This window comes from Salmo salar, chromosome 12 (assembly GCF_965601325.2).
Source record: "Salmo salar chromosome 12, fSalSal1, whole genome shotgun sequence".
NCBI classification, from domain to species: domain Eukaryota; kingdom Metazoa; phylum Chordata; class Actinopteri; order Salmoniformes; family Salmonidae; genus Salmo; species Salmo salar.
Genome location: NC_138302.1, coordinates 40,162,501 through 40,179,844, shown reverse-complemented (window position 1 = coordinate 40,179,844; position 17,344 = coordinate 40,162,501). Strand labels below are relative to the sequence as shown.

Sequence of the window (17,344 nt, the reverse complement as noted above, 5' to 3'; positions counted from 1 at the left end):
CTATCAAAACGTAAGTGGTCGGCTCCTCCTCAAAACATAACTTCAAATATATGAAGCGTCACCTTCATGTTTTTCTTTAGTATGTGCTAATTTTAAAATAATTTACATGCATCTCGTCAACATGTCGTTTGTGTCTCCAAGATAGTTTTTATTTGGTGGACTGTAAATATTTGCGGTTGATGCTACATGCGGCCTTCTTGTCGTGATGCAGAGGACTCCTCAGCATAAAACCAGCCCAACGTTGCAGCACTAATGCGACCTGGTCGAGTCCTCAATGTCCCAGTCACAGAAGGACTCAAACAACATTTCAAATGAGAGTAATGAGGGAGATGAGTAGGTTATACAAAGGAATTTTACTGAGCAAAAAACTCGGGTTCTATCGTAGTGAAGCAATAGGCCTAGGATACTGCAAGCATCTATTTTGCAAGCAACCAGTCCACTCCATATAGCAATGAATGAAGTCAATAAGTTCCAGTTCCAGTGGTGGCATGTTAGCATTGCCACACTGTGCTTACCTGATAGGCCTATCTATCCTACATAACAAAAGTTATGTCAGCCACAGTGGGAACTGAAGTTGTCAAATATCCATTGTGAAAAACAAAGGGAAACATGCACGGTTAAAAGTGGCATAGGATTTAATAAAGGATTTTTAATAACTCAAAGACCTGCAATTTAATTACACTGTGATTATTCTATGGGACTTGCTATTACTGAATCAGTACTTTTTCTAAACAACAAGGCTTGAGTGATATGTTTGGTTCAAGTTATTTGGGGTTTTAATGGTTTTCCGGAAGTGTGTTTAATCTTTCCATGGCATAGTGGCATTTAAGTGTAGCACTCTAGTGCATTTTCCCATTAGGTTTTGCTTGATGGATCAGGCTCTTTTCTTAAGACCATTTGCTGTATGCAGACCTAGTGTCTGCCTTCCCCACTCAGCCTTGTCTGAAAGGGCGGGGTCCCTTTGCAATGGGAAACATTTCACAGTTTGTGAATGCAGAAAGATACAAGCACGCATGCACACACACAACCTATCCATCTGTCTAATATCACACACACACACACACACACACACACACACACACACACACACACACACACACACACACACACACACACACACACACACACACACACACACACACACACACACACACACACACACACACATTAAAGCATCTTTATAAGCTCTAAAACTTGTTGTTCGTTTAAAATTGGACCAACATTTGAATGAGTTTCCAACTTAGCCTTGTACACATACAGTATGCAGTCACATGTGGAACGTTTGTGTCTCACCGAACATATAATAGGGGTGAAGATAGTGTAAAGGCCTTTAATCACTCTGGTTCCTACCAGCAGACACAGACAAAATAGTACATAAAAATATTACATCATATTTGGTTTCCAAATTATGTGTTCAGACCTGCAAATGACAAGATGATGATATCATGGCATATCCTAAACCAACATATTTTCCAGTATCTTTAGGTTGTTCTTTTTGTCTTTTGTTTTTCTCAATTTGAGTGTCCGTGCAGCTACACCAATCTTGTTGCATTAACAGCCTTTGATGTCAATTGAGTTCACTGTGTAGCAGGTGCATAAAACCAAGGCAGCCCTTTCAATGAGTATCATTTGTTCAGGGAGCAGTGGAACAATTATTTATATGTGCCCTGATGGTTTCACAATAAATAAATCAGTTGTGTTAAGGAGAGATTATTTTCAGAATTCTGTCTTGAATTGACCTTCAGGCTCCATTTTCCCTAAACTCTCCTTTACATTATATGCTCATCCAGTCAAATGACTGATAAAACAGTCATGCTCAAACTGCACAGATACTGTATGTCCACTCCACTGTAAGCAAACGGCCATTTTACCCACTGGCCCTTTTAACTCCAAACTGCTTTTAAAATCTTCTACTTGTTTGAGATAAGATGCCTCCAAGACAGGACTATCTAAGAATCAATTATTAAAAAGACAATGAATGTCATGACATAAACTGATACCTGGTGTGTTTGGGGCTGGTATTTGAAATGGACACAACAGCATGTGTTATAGTGTAACAGGTGGTGAAGAGGGTGGCATCCTGTTTTCTATCAGGGCAGGCGATGGTCAGTAAAAGAGGAGGGGAATGGGGGAGCAGAGGGAGGGGTGGAAGGCTGGGGGACAGCTGCCACCACAGGGTGACAGGTGAGGGCCGATGTGTGTGTGTGTGTGTGTGGTTGTGCGCGCGTGCGTGCGGCTGGTAGCCTAGCAGGTAAGAGCGTTGGGCCAGTAACTGAAAGGTCGCTGGTTTGAATCTCTGAGCCGACTAGGTCAAAAATCATCCGAAGTGCCCTTGAGCAAGGTACTTAACCATAATTGCTCCTGTAAGTCGCTCTGGATACAAGCATTGACTAAAATGTAAAAGTACCAAAAAAAATGCTTGGGTGATGGTATGTACGTTGTTTTGGGAGTGGTCAGCCAACTTGGACATGCTTGGGCCACCTCCCCTTCAGTAGGACTGTCAAACATCTCAGCCATGGCAAGCATGTTTCCACAGCTGTGTCTGTTAGGCTGAAAGGAATTGACGCTCTTATTTTAGGGACCAAAGTCTGAGAATGCCTAGAGACTGAGCCATTTGTCTTGTAGCCTCCCCAGTGCCCTTTTTGTTTCTAAAATACCAGGCCATTTAAAAGGCTGGAATTTCTTGAAATTAGTGATAATAGTTTTGTCATTTTCATCGTGTTATTCAATTCCATCTTTTCATCCAAAAGGTGATACTATGAGTATTTAGGAAACAACACTGAGTAGATTAAGGAAAGTAGAACATAACATACTCCAATGGTTGGACTGGGGCATAACTGAAGCCAAATAGCTGATAGCATACTGTACTCTCTGTTATCTAAGCCCGACCAGAACTAGCGGAAATGACAAAGACCCCTTGGGAGTGGGCGAGAACCATGCACAGCAGCAGTAGCCCCAAATAGGTTTACTCTTTCCCAATTCTCCCCTGGATACTTGATACACATTTGTTTCCATGACTTGTCCCTAAGTGCCCTAACTCAATATCTGTCCAGTGAGGTAGAAGCACAGCAAAGACTGTGTTGGGTTGATGTTTTGTCCTTCCTAACCTCAATTGGGGCCTATAGCACCTTGAAAGCAATAGTAATACGTATTGTTTTTGGTGAGGATGAGTTACACAGCGACAAGCTTTTCTTGCATTGCTGATACGGGCTCCCAGTTGTGTTTTATTCAGATCACTTACTATTTCGACACATTAGCCATTTACACAGCTGGCTTAAAACCAAGAGAACCAAAGGAATTCTGATGGAGTGTCCTGCCCAAGGGTGCTCAGCTGGGCACACCGAGATTTCACTCCTCTGACTGACCCTGCAGTAAGAAGTTGTCTTGAATGTTGGCTGTATGATTCATATACATAATGATATAATATAATCAATCAATCTCATTTGGTAGCAGTGCTCATCTAGAACCAAATAGTGAATGATGTGTCTAACTCTCGTTCAACTTTAGCTCATTTGAAATGGATTGTCATGTCATTCAAAATGTAGATTTGCAACTGGGCTGGTCTCTTGGAGTTGGGAGAAGTGTCTTTTTTTGTGCTTTAATTTGTGCTATGGCTGTAATGACATTATGCCGTCCTTTGTTTGTTGTCCGTGGTCTATCTCTTGTCCAACGGCGTTAGTGCACGTTCTAAAAGCACTAACGCCCTGGACCAGCGCTATCCATGGTCTATCATTCTTGGCTGGAGGGGAAAGTTGTTGAACAGTCTCTGGAAAAGATGAGGTAATTCTAAGAGGATGCATTTCCCAGGTCATGAACCTCATATCACTTGTGTTCCCCCATTTCCCATGTCTCTGTGCCACGAAAGCAGGAAATCATACCCTGGAGTTCCACTGGTGCAGTTTCCATGTCATGTGGCTTGTTGCCGCTACACAGCTGAAGGACAGCATCCATCTTGGCTCCCTTTACTCTCTCAAGCAATTTCAATACCAGCCACTGCAGGTATTCATATATCTACTTCTTGAAATAGTGTTCCACATTTAGCATATGATTCATGTGCTGAATAGATAATCCCTGATTCCTTGAAGTGCCACACACACACACACACACACTTGTACTCTGGCAAAAGAGAGACAGCAAGAACAATGGGTAAGTAGTAGTCATAGGGTCCTTGAGTTGGCAGAAATGGGGTATAAGGCCTAGATTCGTAAGTATCTGATGAGAGAGAGACTATAATGACAATCAGACCCTGAGAGCAGACTCCTGTTTTTTCAATGTATGCTAGTGAAATTCAGAGGAGATATGGTGCATTCGGAGAGTATTCAGACCCCATTACTTTTTACACATTTTGTTATGTTACAGCCTTATTTTAAAATGGATTAAATAAAACATGTTCCTTATCAATCTACACACAATACCCTATAATGACAAAGCAAAAACAGGTTTTTAGAAAGTGAATTAATGTATGTATTTATGTTTATGGGAGAAACCGGTGGGATTGGGGATTGCCAGTTTGTCTTTTTTTTCAGGCATGACTCAAGCGTGTCTTTTATCCCCGTAGTGAGGTATCTGCCCCAGGTCAAACCGCTTTTCAGTTGTATAAACACATGATACTTATCCACAGCGTTGTTATCATAAATGTTTGGATCGGAAGTTATTCATCAGACGAACAGGCATGGTCGTGAGGATTTGGGGCTGGTGGCATAAACATATATAGCCCTACAATTTTGACTAAGCCAAACAGGTAGTCACTTATAGAACTTAGATAGACGTTTAATTCCACCTGTTGCATAAAGCTGTCATGGGCCGCGTTCAGACGGAAATGTTCTACCCTCCTAATACGTATTTAGCATACTGTTTTTCTATGTCAGAACTTTAAATGAGGTTGAAGTTCTAACGGATAGATGCTTGTTCATGCATTTGTTCAGGTCACGTAGAAATTCATTGGAAAATGTTCATGAAGACATGCAAACAAGAATATTTGGAGTAAGACACACAAAAGGTTAAATGAAATGCACAGTATCCTCACCTTCCAGCTTAGTAAGTAAGCCTTGTCTGAGCCAGAACGGCCCATAGGGGCAGGAGCCTACCTCCTGTTTCTACTGCGTGAGGCAGCTTGATGTACAGGTACACCTGCTGGACAGGATGCTAGTCTGTCGCAGGGCTTTACCCCCAATCCATCTCCTTAAAGGAATAGTTCACACACATAGGATTTTATCTACTTCCCCTGAGTGAGATCAACTCGTGGATACCGTTTTTATGTATCTGCGTCCAGTATGAAATAAGTTAGAGATAGTTGCTAGCTGTTCCTGTAGACCTTTCCAGTCATTGTGCTAATGCTAGTTAGCAATTGAGCAAATGCTAGTTAGCAACTTCCTTCAAACTACACGCAGATACATCTCATTGCCAAAATCACAAGCAGAAAGGCATTAGGTCCCATGTTTAGTCTTTGGTATGACTTGACCAGGTATTGAACCCCCAACCAATCTTGGTGCAGACAATCTAACCCAGGGTTTCCCAAATTCGGTCCTCAGGACCCCAAGGGGTGCACGTTTAGTTTTTTCCCCTAGCACTACACAGCTGATTCAAATAATCATCAAGCTTTGATCATTTGAATCAGCAGTGTAGTGTTGGGCCAAAAAACTAAATGTGCACCCCTGTGGGTCCAGTTTGGGACCATAATCCAGTTTTGGATCAGATTATATCATTTGTGTGTAATTTGTGACAATGTATACTTATCGCCTAATCAAAGTATTGATAACAAACCAACGTTATCAGCCATCTGTTTCTGGCCCCGGCCTTAGACCTCTCTCTGGAATGTGGCTATCACCTCCTCTGGCCGATGATGCTCTCTCCCTGGTCTCTTCCCACACCACTATCTGATCTCAGTGGTTCTCTACTCTTATTGGGATAAGTGGTGCATCTTAATTCATTCCACTGGCTGATAAAGATATAATTTGTTACACCTAGGAGTGTTTTATTTTTTCAGTAAATCTTTGATCTTTGTTTTCTTTTCATTTAATGGGAAATTTACTTTTTGGGGTAATACTTTATTTGGCATTTGTATTTCAGCTAGTATTTACATCACAGAAACTGAAAAGTAATAATTAGGCCATTATTAGATAATTACCATTTTAGCAGGTCGTTTGTATGCAAATATCAATAACAAGTCAACAGTAAAATAAAGCAGAACCGATTATTCTTGTATCTGTTTTCGTTACTGAGATACAGTGCATTCGGAAAGTGTTCAGACACCTTTCTTTTCACACATTTTGTTACGTTACAGCCTTAATCTAAAATGGATTAAATAGTTTTTTCCGTCATCAATCTACACACAATACCCCATAATGACAAAGCAAAAACAGATTTTCATCAAGGATCTCTCTATACTTTGATCCGTTCATCTTTCCCTCGATCCGGACTTGTCTCCTAGTCCCTGCCGCTGAAAAACATCCCCACAGCATGATGCTGCCACCACCATGCTTCACCGTAGAGATGGTATTGGCCAGGTGATGAGCGCTGTCTGGTTTCCTCCAGACGTGACGCATGACATTCAGGCCAAAGAGTTCAATCTTGGTTTCATCAGACCAGAGAATCTTGTTTCTCATGGTCTTAGAGTCCTTTAGGTGCCTTTGGGCAAACTCCAAGCAGGCTGTCATGTGCCTTTTACTGAGGAGTGGCTTCTATCTGGCCACTCTACCATAAAGGCCTGATTGGTGGAATGATGCACAGAGGAACCCTGTAGCTCTGTCAGAGTGACCATCAGGTTCTTGGTCACCTCCGTGACCAAGGCCCTTCTCCCCCAATTGCTCAGTTTGGCCGGGCGGCCAGCTCTAGGAAGAGTCTTGGTGGTTCCAAATTTCTTCCATTTAGGAATGATGGAGGCCACTGTGTTCTTGGGGACCTTCAATGCTGCAGACATTTTTTGGTACCCTTCCCCAGATCTGTGCGTCGACCTAATCCTGTCTCGGAGCTCTACTGACAATTCCTTTGACTTGATGGCTTGGTTTTTGCTCTGACATGCACAGTCAACTGTGGGACCTTATATAGACAGGTGTGTGCCTTTCCAAATCATGTCCAATCAATTAAATTTACCACAGGTGCACTCCAATCAAGTTGTAGAAACATCTCAAGGATGATCAATGGAAACAGGATTCACCTGAGCTGAATTGCGAATCTCATAGCAAATGGTCTGAATATTTATGTAAATAAAGTATTTCTATGTGTCCGATTATGGGGTATTGTGTGTAGATTGATGAGGATTTAAAAAAAATCAATTTTAGAATAAGGCTGTAACAAAATGTGGGAAAAGTGAAGGGGTCTGAATACTTTACGAATGCACTGTAGATGGGCCAGAAGAACAGGTTTATTCACTTGATTGAAGACAGTTAGGTTGGGGACATTTAAGTCAAATGCTTGCCACTTTAGGCAACAACTACATCTGTATTCTCACTTTGGGGCTCAACTGCATGTGAAGAAAGACACATCCTTCTCATAGCGTCTAGGACCAATGGAGAATCAGCTAACATTTTCCAGAGGTTTTGTCTTCAGGAAATGAAGTCATAATTGTCTGGCATGTATGACATTTTAAGCGCATGACATTGATGCATAACAAAAGACAGAGTACTCATTACTGGCTGTCAGAGGCTGGTTTGTCTGATTAGATCACAGTAAGATACTTGTATCTCAATAGTCTACATTGGCCTCCTCACCTCTTCTCCTGTACTTTATCTGTACCAATCCAAAAGAGGACAGGTGAAGGCAATATGGCTAAATCGTTGTAGATCATTTGCTTGCATCTTGCCAGTTCTTTCTGATCAGTGCTGGGAGGCAAGCAGCAGAGTATAGTTTTAGACTCTGGAGATGCGTATAGATCAGGGGTGGTCAAATATGGCCCACAGGCCAGATCCGGTCTGCATGCCCATTCAATCCGGCCCATGGGAGGTTTGAGTGAGGTTTTTTGGAGATGGGGGAATTATTGTTTTGGGACTCCAGGCCACACTTGAATATCTAAAACTCGATAGAAAGTATGTAGAAATTATAATGGACTTATAATATTTTCAAATAACTGCCTTTTTTCTGGCCCGCAAAATGATATTAGCAAACAAATCTTTCCCCCCAAAAATCTGTGCGGCCCACTGTTAATTTTGTTCGTCCCGATGTGGCCCTCGAGCCAAAAAGTGTGCACACCCCTGTTATAGACTGTCTCTTAATCCTTTCCTTGTATAAATGACTATCAATTGGTGAAATGACTACATAGGATCTCACTTGTCAGAAGATACCTAGCCTACGCCCCAGTTGGAACACATTTTAAAATATATTGTTTAGTTACTGTAAAATGGTGATGCACAAAGGTATTTCTCCGTTCAAAAAATAGGTTTGGTTCTCAACCCTGCACAGCTGTTGTCCATACTCTTTGTTATCCCACTAGCTTTGTCTTTCATCTTGCAAATACAGTGAGGGAAAAAAGTATTTGATCCCCTGCTGATTTTGTACGTTTGTCCACTGACAAAGAAAAGCTGAACAATACATAATAATAAGAGCTTTGGATGTGTGCCTTTACCAACAGTATACTGGATAGCCATTAGCACATTTGAAACTGAAAACTGAACAGCTTGCAGCTGTTGTAGCAAGACATTTCTCAGATTAATTTTCTATGGTTAATGTTGGTTTATTTTTTAAGGATGCATGTGTCAGTAGAAACTGCAGACGAGTAGAATTTATTTTAAAAAGATCACCCTTTTAAGAATGGATCGTAACATTCATGTAGCTCATTTGAAAATAAAAAAAAATCCATTTTTCGAATGTGTGTTTTCTGGACATGGTACACGTCAACAAACTTACTTGAGAAAGGGATTAGCAGAGTATGGCATTGACTGTAAATATAATTATGTTGGAGGAGATAAGGCCAGCTAATGGGGCTGAGGGAGGCAGTTGACAAAGATTTGATTGGAAGGCTTGGATCTCTTCCTTCATAATCCTAGCATGTGATGCACATGCTTTCATACAATAATGTCAATAGAAGATTTACACTCAAAAACTTGAGTTACGCAGGCGGATGTCAAAGTAAATTAGGATTCAGGGCTGAGTGAGTCACTGTATTATGGGGACTCACCAAGCCTCCTGTCAACCAAAGCCCAATATCATCATCTGGAATTCACATGTTTTGGCACAATTCTACACAATTTAGAAACTATCTAGTTTCAAATCCTACTCTGAGCAATTGTATCTCTTACAGCACATATGCAGTAGAATATAAATGAGTGCCTTCTGTGGGGCCTTGTTCTATGTGTGTCATGCTAAAAAGCTGTAGCACAGCTGTAGCAAGCACTTGCGCTAACACACATTCCATGCATGTGTGTCCAGTTAGTAGGAGACCCTCCCAAAATACGATTGCCTGGTATGCTAGTGATGCGTTACAAAAAGCAAGTCGTACAGTAATATGGTCGGCTGCAAAACTACATGCCTTGGATAGCATACATGTTTGTATGCACAACTGCATACATGTTTGAATGCAAGACTGAGTGGCATGATGTCTCTCCTGTCACTTTAAACAGAGGTAGTGAAGGGGGGGCTTAACATAGACGCAATCCGTATCCGTAGCACCAGTATGCGATGCGAGGTGTAGAGCAGCATCTGTGTGGGTGTGTGGAGACACAAAATCAGATTTTGTTGTGTGTGTGTTTGGGAAGGGGATGTGTGATGTAACAAGGATTGTCTGGCTTTATACATTGAAAAAGGGGGAAAGTGTACATATTGTATGCTCTAGAATGTCCTGCTTGCAAAGTATATCATGTATTGTGTGATTGCCATGTGGATTTTAAACATGCATACCCTCAGCTTAGCCCTAGTTTAGAAACACACAGCACTGTCATGGTGAGCTGATGGAGAATGCATGAAAAGTACTGAAACAAATGGTGCCAGACGGTTGCAATATCAGGAAAGTATGGACATCATTCCCCTCTTGTCCAGACAGCTTTACATGACGGACATTGTGGAGAGTAGACGGTAAAATGATAGCTTCAGACTGAACGGGTCCACACAACAGCCAACTGTTAGATAGCACAAAGGTTGCTGGGTATATAGCGCTCCATGGCTATTTGCCAAGCTAGTATCCAAGCTGTTGCAATTTCTGCTATTGCTCAGAGTGAGGGGGTGGAAGCAGCCTAGTCTCATAGACTAGACGTAGCATAGTAAATGTAAATCTGTGACACTCAAATTAGTTTGATATGGTTACATAAGACAGAAGGTTACTTAAGGCAAAACCAAAAGTAGAGTGGTTGGTCGCGATGGATGAGTGGGAGTATATAACGTGAACGTCTAGCAACATAAAGGTTGTGCGTTCAAATCTAATCAAGGACAACTTTTAGCTAATTAGCAACTTTGCAACTACTTACTACTTTTTAGCTACTTTGCAACAACTTAGCTTGTTAACTTACCCTAACACTGTCCTTAAAACCCTTCAACCCCCTACAGTCGATGTCCGTGCCCCCGTGGGAAATCTAATTATCATAATGTAAAAAATCCCCATCAAAATCCTTCTGTTTTAAGGTCGAGATATCCGTTGTTTTTGCATGGGCTGCGTCTCAATCCAATGGTGGCTTTCTGCATCTGCGGTGGAAGGTGGCCGAGCTACAGCGGTGATTGTCAGACCATGAGACATCCCGAAAATTGTTTTTCTCATGAAAACGTCTGTAGCGTCCGAACAGTTTGGGCTACACTCTAATATATCTGTTTTTCCATGTCTGAATCTGCCATTCAATGCATATTTATGGGCTAATAGCAGTAAGGCCAAATTCAATGTTTCATCAAAAATACCTAAAATTCAAAATCAAATACTTAAATGATCCTTGGTATGTCCATCTTAAAACAATTCCATATGTTATCTAAGTAGAATCCCCCCACCCCCAGCTTAGACTCTTAAGGATTAACCCTAACCTTAACCCGTAACCCCTAGCCTAGCTAATGTTAGCCACCTAGCTAACATTAGCATTAGCCACCTAGCTAACGTTATACACTACAAATTGGAATTCGTTAACATCGCTTTAGCAAATTCGTAACATATTGGACAAATTGTTATTCATAACATACCATACGAAATGGATGATGGACATCCACAAATTAATACATACCATATGAAACGTAACATATCATTGGAGTATCCCACATTTACATTTACTGAATTTTCATACCATCTGAATAGGGTGTGAATATCATGATACTTTTTCTTAGGGGAGGAGGCAGGTGGGACATTCAGATTCAGATGTAAATAGTATGTATTCCATCAATGGAGGTGCCTTGTAACTGGAATGTATCTCTTGTAGCCTGCTCTCATTCTGTGAAGTAAACATGATGAAAATGAATGAACGTAAGCCTTACTATCTGTAAAAATAAATTGTTAAAATGTTGCCTTTGATGAGAAAAAATGCTGGTTGATATTCTATGATTGCACCATCTCAGATCAATGTGGATCTCAGTTCCCTAGTGGGTGAAGTTGTATCTGTGAGTGAAAAATCATTACATTTATAGTTTAGTCATTTAGCAGATACTCTTATCCAGAGCAACTTAGAAGAGCAATTATGGTTTAGTTCTTTACTAAATGGCACATTGACAGATATTTCACTTAGTTGGCTTGGGGATTCAAACTAGTGACCTTTCGGTTACTGGACCAACGTTCTTAACCGCTGAACTGGACTGCTTTGACATAATTCTTAACCTGGGGTGTATTCAAGGAGGTGAAATGTTCAAACTGTTGCTCATAGAAATGTGATGTGTAGAGATGATATTACTCACCTATCCTGAACAAACCCTAGATTTAGTGGGATGAAAGGGCTGTGGGGTGAAGTTGCCCCTAGGTACAGGCTATGATTAGTTTCCTTTACCCAATCCTAACCCGCCTGACAAATGATCAGCGTCTAGGGACAACTTCACCCTACTCCGGATGAAAGGGCTGTGGGGTGAAAAATGCTAATATATCGAACAGAAATGCCAGCCAATAGAGATGAGTCTAAAGGCCTGCTTTAAATATCCCATAGGTTTGAGCAGCCCTGAGATTGTCGAGAAGGGAGTTCCAAAGGTGTTGTGCGTGTGGGAGGAAAAAGGATGTTTCGTAGGTCTGACTGGTTGGAGGGTCCAATGCCATTTAGGGCTTTTGTAGGCGATCTAGGGATTCTGGTGAGATGGACCATAGCAGAAATGAAATGACCCAACAGCTGCAGATAAGTAATGTGTCATAGGGGAGGGGCGAGAAGGAGAGGGAAGGGGGTACTGAGTCTAGCAGTTGTGAGAGCCTTTGGAAGAGGAGGACACCTAGTGGTAGTATGGTAGGGATTTGTAGTTTTTCTTAGAGAGAAAGTATAGCTACCCAGTGGGCACAGACGTCAGTTCAACATCTCTTTTTGATTTACATTTGGTTGAGTTGTCAACTAATGTGAATTCAACGTGAAATCAACAAAACATGCCACCATGTCATTGGATTTAAAGTTGGGTGAAAAAAATACAAAATTCCCTTACGTTGATGCACGTTGATGACTTTTTGCAAATCCAATCAGTTTTTCATGTTGATTCAATAGCATCACATAGATTATTTTTTAAACGATGTGGAAACAACGTTGGTTCAGACAGTTTTTGCCTCACGGGTAGTTTCATTTTATTCCTCTCTGAAATTAGTAGATGGAAAGGTTTATAGCGAAATCTACACTATATTGCGGGCAGAGAGTACATGTTGACTTGCAGGACAAATCAGTACACACACGAAGGAATTTAAGAAACCCAGTCAGTATTTGGTATAAGAACACACTAGAAATAACTACATTTGAACAACATAATTCAAATTCTTAAGCGATTTCTTACAAGGAAAGAATAGATGAACCGGAATCTACTACCTGACCTGACCTGATGACTGACCTTTGACCTAAACTCACCCAGCAAAAAGTATACCTGTATCTCAATATGAACAAAGCATCACTTCTGCATTTGATATTTGCCATACTTTAGGTTTGACGGAAGACTGTTTTTATATCTTCATGGGATTTTTCCACAAGGTTAGGGAGTGTTTGGAGGGCTCATGTTACCTGTTCCATTAGAGTTGTTCTAGCCCCAGAGGACCCTTATTAGCTCTTCTTTCCTTTCAGGACATTAACACGAAGGCCATTTGTAGAGCTCCATACCGTCCCATACCTCCTCCTCCATTTCCTCAAGGGCTGATATCTCCTCTTACATCCAGTAAATGTTAAGACCACTAATGCATAATTGCTGATGAACTTTTTTCTGAATCCTAGGACTTCTTATGATGATTAAAATGTATCTCCCTTTGAATCATTCCATCAAAACAGAACATTTATTTTGTATTTAGAATATGGATGGGGGCCTCCCGAGTAGCGCACTACAGACCCGGGTTCGATCCCAGGCTGTGTCATAGCCGGCCATGACCGGGAGACCCATGAGCCGGTGCACAATTGGCCCAGCGTCGTCCAGGTTAGGGGAGGGTTTGGCCGGCCAGGATGTCCTTGTCCCGTCACGCTCTAGTGATTCCTTGTGGCAGGCCGGGTGCCTGCAAGCTGACTTTCAGTTGCCAGTTGTACGGTGTTTCCTCTGACACATTGGTGTGGCTGGCTTCCGGGTTAAGCGAGCAGTGTGTCAAGAAGCAGTGCGGCTTGGCTGGGTCGTGTTTCGGAGGACGCATGGCTATCCACCTTCGCTTCTCTCGAGTCCGTACGGTAGTTGCAGCGATGGGACAAGACTGTAACTAGCAATTGGGGAGAAAAAGGGGTAAAAGTAAAAAATATATATAATATGGATGGACATTTTTTATTAAAGAAGACATAAAAGATCAGTACAGTGCAGTTGAGCAGTAGTATTATCAATGATTGCCGTAAAGTAATGCTTTTGCATAATTTCAGCCAGTAGTTTTGAATGTTGTGATCATGTGCCAAAACGGGTCCCTGAAGATTTTGCACAATTGTGTTCTACCTCATCTATGTCGTATGATATGTTACGTCCTGCATTTAAAAAAATGTACATGAAATGTTACGAATTACATTTCGTACAATATGCTACGCATTTGTAAATGCTTAAGATCCCGGACTACATCTTTAAAATTATTTGAATATATTTTTACAAAACAAAGACTGAGAACTTGAGAATTTTTATGTTCAGATAACTAGTCAAATATAGACATTAGCTGTGTTGTTAACCAGCTAATGAAATTGGCTGAGTTGAATACTCTTGGCGGTAATGGCTTGGCAGTCCTAGGAGCAGGTTAGCATTTTTCATCATGAATCTTGTTATGGAGGCAGCTCTGCAGTGTCATCACTAGCTGGTACATCCACAAAGTCATCAAATCTGATTTTAAACCTAACCCTAACCTTAACCACACTGCAAACACCTAACCCTAACCTTAAATGAAGACCAAAAAGCAAATTTTTGTTTTCTATGATATTTTCAACATAGCTAATTTTGACTTTGCGGCTGGCCTATCTAGCAGAAATTGCTCAGTTCTGCCTCCAGGACAAGACTCATGACAATAAATGTCAACCTGCGCCCTAGGCTGCGTACACAAATAACACTCTATTCCCTTTATAGTGCACTACTTTTGAGCAGGGCCCATAGGGCACGAGGGAAAAGGAAAAAGGGTGCCATTTGGGACTCATGCCTAGAGGGGGGAGGGATAGAGGGGGATACACAACGTATCAGACAAGGAGGAAAAGGCTGAGGCAATCTATAGACAACTACTAATGTTTACAGGAAGTGAAGAGCCCTTTGGTTGCAGCTTCTGCTGATGATCATATGCACTTAGAATTGTCTGCTAAGTGGCGAAGTGCGTAAAAGGCAGCCGTAGTCACTGTGGAGGCCTCTGGTTAGGGAAATAAAGTACATACTGTTTGTACACTGCTGCTTCCATCAACTGTAGGAGCTGTGATAATGACAACGCCGACGATGATGATGATAATAAGATGCCCTCCGTCTCTCTTTCTTTCAATTATTCTTTATTATTCTTTATTGTAGGGTACGAGGCCTATTTTCGTAAACATCGGATTGGGAGTATTATTAGTTTATGTATTATATACAGTACCAGTCAAAGGTTTGGATATACCTACTCATTCAAGGGTTTTTCTTTATTATTACTATTTTCTACATTGTAGCATAATAGTGAAGACATTAAAACTATGAAATAACACATATGGAATCATGTAGTAACCAAAAAAGTGTTAAACAAATCAAAATATATTTTATATTTGAGATTCTTCAAAGTAGCCACCCTTTGCCTTGATGACAGCTTTGCACACTCTTGGCATTCTCTCAACCAGCTTCATGAGGAATGCTTTCCCAACAGTCTTGAAGGAGTTCCCACATTTGCTGAGCATTTGTTGGCTGCTTTCCTTCACTCTGCAGTCCAACTCATCCCAAACTATCTCAATTAGGTTGAAGTCAGGTCATCTGATGCAGCACTCTGTCACTCTCCTTGGTCAAATAGCCCTTGCACAGCCTGGAGGTGTGTTTTGGGTCATTGTCCTGTTGAAAAACAAATGAAAGTCCCACTAAGCGCAAACCAGATGGGATGTCATATCGCTGCCGAATGCTGTGATAGCCATGCTGGTTAAGTGTGCCTTGAATTCTAAATAAATCACCGACAGTGTCACCAGCAAAGAACCCCCACTCCATCACACCTCCTCCTCCATGCTTCACAGTGGGAACCACACATGCAGAGATCATCCGTTCACCTTCTCTGCATCTCACAAAGACATGGCGGTTGGAACATTTAAAAAAAAAATTGGACTCATCAGACCAAAGGACAGATTTCCACCAGTCGAATGTCCATTGCTCATGTTTCTTGGCCCAAGCAAGTCTCTTCTTCTTATTGGTGTCCTTTAGGAGTGGTTTCTTTGTAGCAATTTGACCATGAAGGCCTAATTCATGTAGTCTCCTCTGAACAGTTGATGTTGAGATGTGTCTGTTACTTGAACTCTGTGAAGCATTTATTTGGGCTGCAATCTGAGGTGCAGTTAACTCTAATGAACTTATCCTCGGCAGCAGAGGAACTCTGGCTCTTCCTTTCCTGTGGCGGTCCTCATGAGAGCCAGTTTCATCATAGAACTTGATGGTTTTTGCAACTGCACTTGAAGAAACTTTCAAAGTTCTTGACATTTTCCTGATTGATTGACCTTCCTGTCTTAAAGTAACGATGGACTGACATTTGTCTTTGCTTATTTGAGCTATTCTTGCCATAATATGGACTTGGTCTTTTTTACCAAATAGGGCTATCTTCTGTATACCACCCCTACCTTGTCACAAACCAACTGATTGGCTGAAACGCATTAATTAAGAAGGTGTCACGTCCTGGCCAGTATATAAGGTTAATTGTTTTGTAGTTTGGTCAGGGCGTGGCAGGGGGTATTTGTTTTATGTGGTTCGGGGTGGTGTGTTTGTGTAAAGGGTGTTTGATTTAGTATTTCCGGGTTTTGGTTTATGTTTAGTTAATTCTATGGTTAGTCTAGTGTGTGTGTTTCTATGTTTGGTTGATTGGGGTTGGGACTCTCAGTTGAAGGCAGGTGTTGTCTATCTGCCTTTGATTGAGAGTCCCATATATTAGGGTGTGTTTGTATGTGTTATTTGTGGGTGATTGTTCTGTGTGTAAGCCGTATGCTTTACCAGACTGTTTGTAGTTGTTCGTTCGTTCGTTCGTTCGTTCGTTCGTTCGTTCGTTCGTTTCGTTTTGTTATTTTGTATGTTCATTTTTGTAGTTAATAAAAATCAAGATGAGCATACACGTACCTGCTGCGTATTGGTCCACATTTTCCGACGATGATTTCGTTATATCATCAGAGGACGAAGACAACCGTGACAGAAGGAAAGAATTCCACAAATTAACTTTTAACAAGGCACATTCCAGGTGCCTATGTCATGACTACCTTATTAAGCTGTATATATATATATATATATATATATATACATATATATATACATATATACATATATGTACATATATATACTGCTCAAAAAAATAAAGGGAACACTTAAACAACACATCCTAGATCTGAATGAAAGAAATAATCTTATTAAATACTTTTTTCTTTACATAGTTGAATGTGCTGACAACAAAATCACACAAAAATAATCAATGGAAATCCAATTTATCAACCCATGGAGGTCTGGATTTGGAGTCCCACTCAAAATTAAAGTGGAAAACCACACTACAGGCTGATCCAACTTTGATGTAATGTCCTTAAAACAAGTAAAAATGAGGCTCAGTAGTGTGTGTGGCCTCCACGTGCCTGTATGACCTCCCTACAACGCCTGGGCATGCTCCTGATGAGGTGGCGGATGGTCTCCTGAGGGATCTCCTCCC

General features: G+C 41.2%; 1 protein-coding gene across 3 annotated transcripts in view; it reads left to right on the top strand.

The window, feature by feature from the left end:
• Positions 1–17,344, top strand: part of LOC106565001 (spectrin beta chain, non-erythrocytic 1) — a 103,325-nt gene that overhangs the window by 928 nt on the left and 85,053 nt on the right. The window contains exon 2 of one of the 3 annotated variants that reach the window (XM_045691322.2): positions 3,869–3,999. The exons of the other annotated variants lie outside the window; for them this stretch is intronic. The gene's annotated coding sequence lies outside the window, so the exon portion shown is untranslated. The remainder of the gene's footprint in view (positions 1–3,868; positions 4,000–17,344) is intronic. 3 annotated transcript variants of the gene reach the window in all.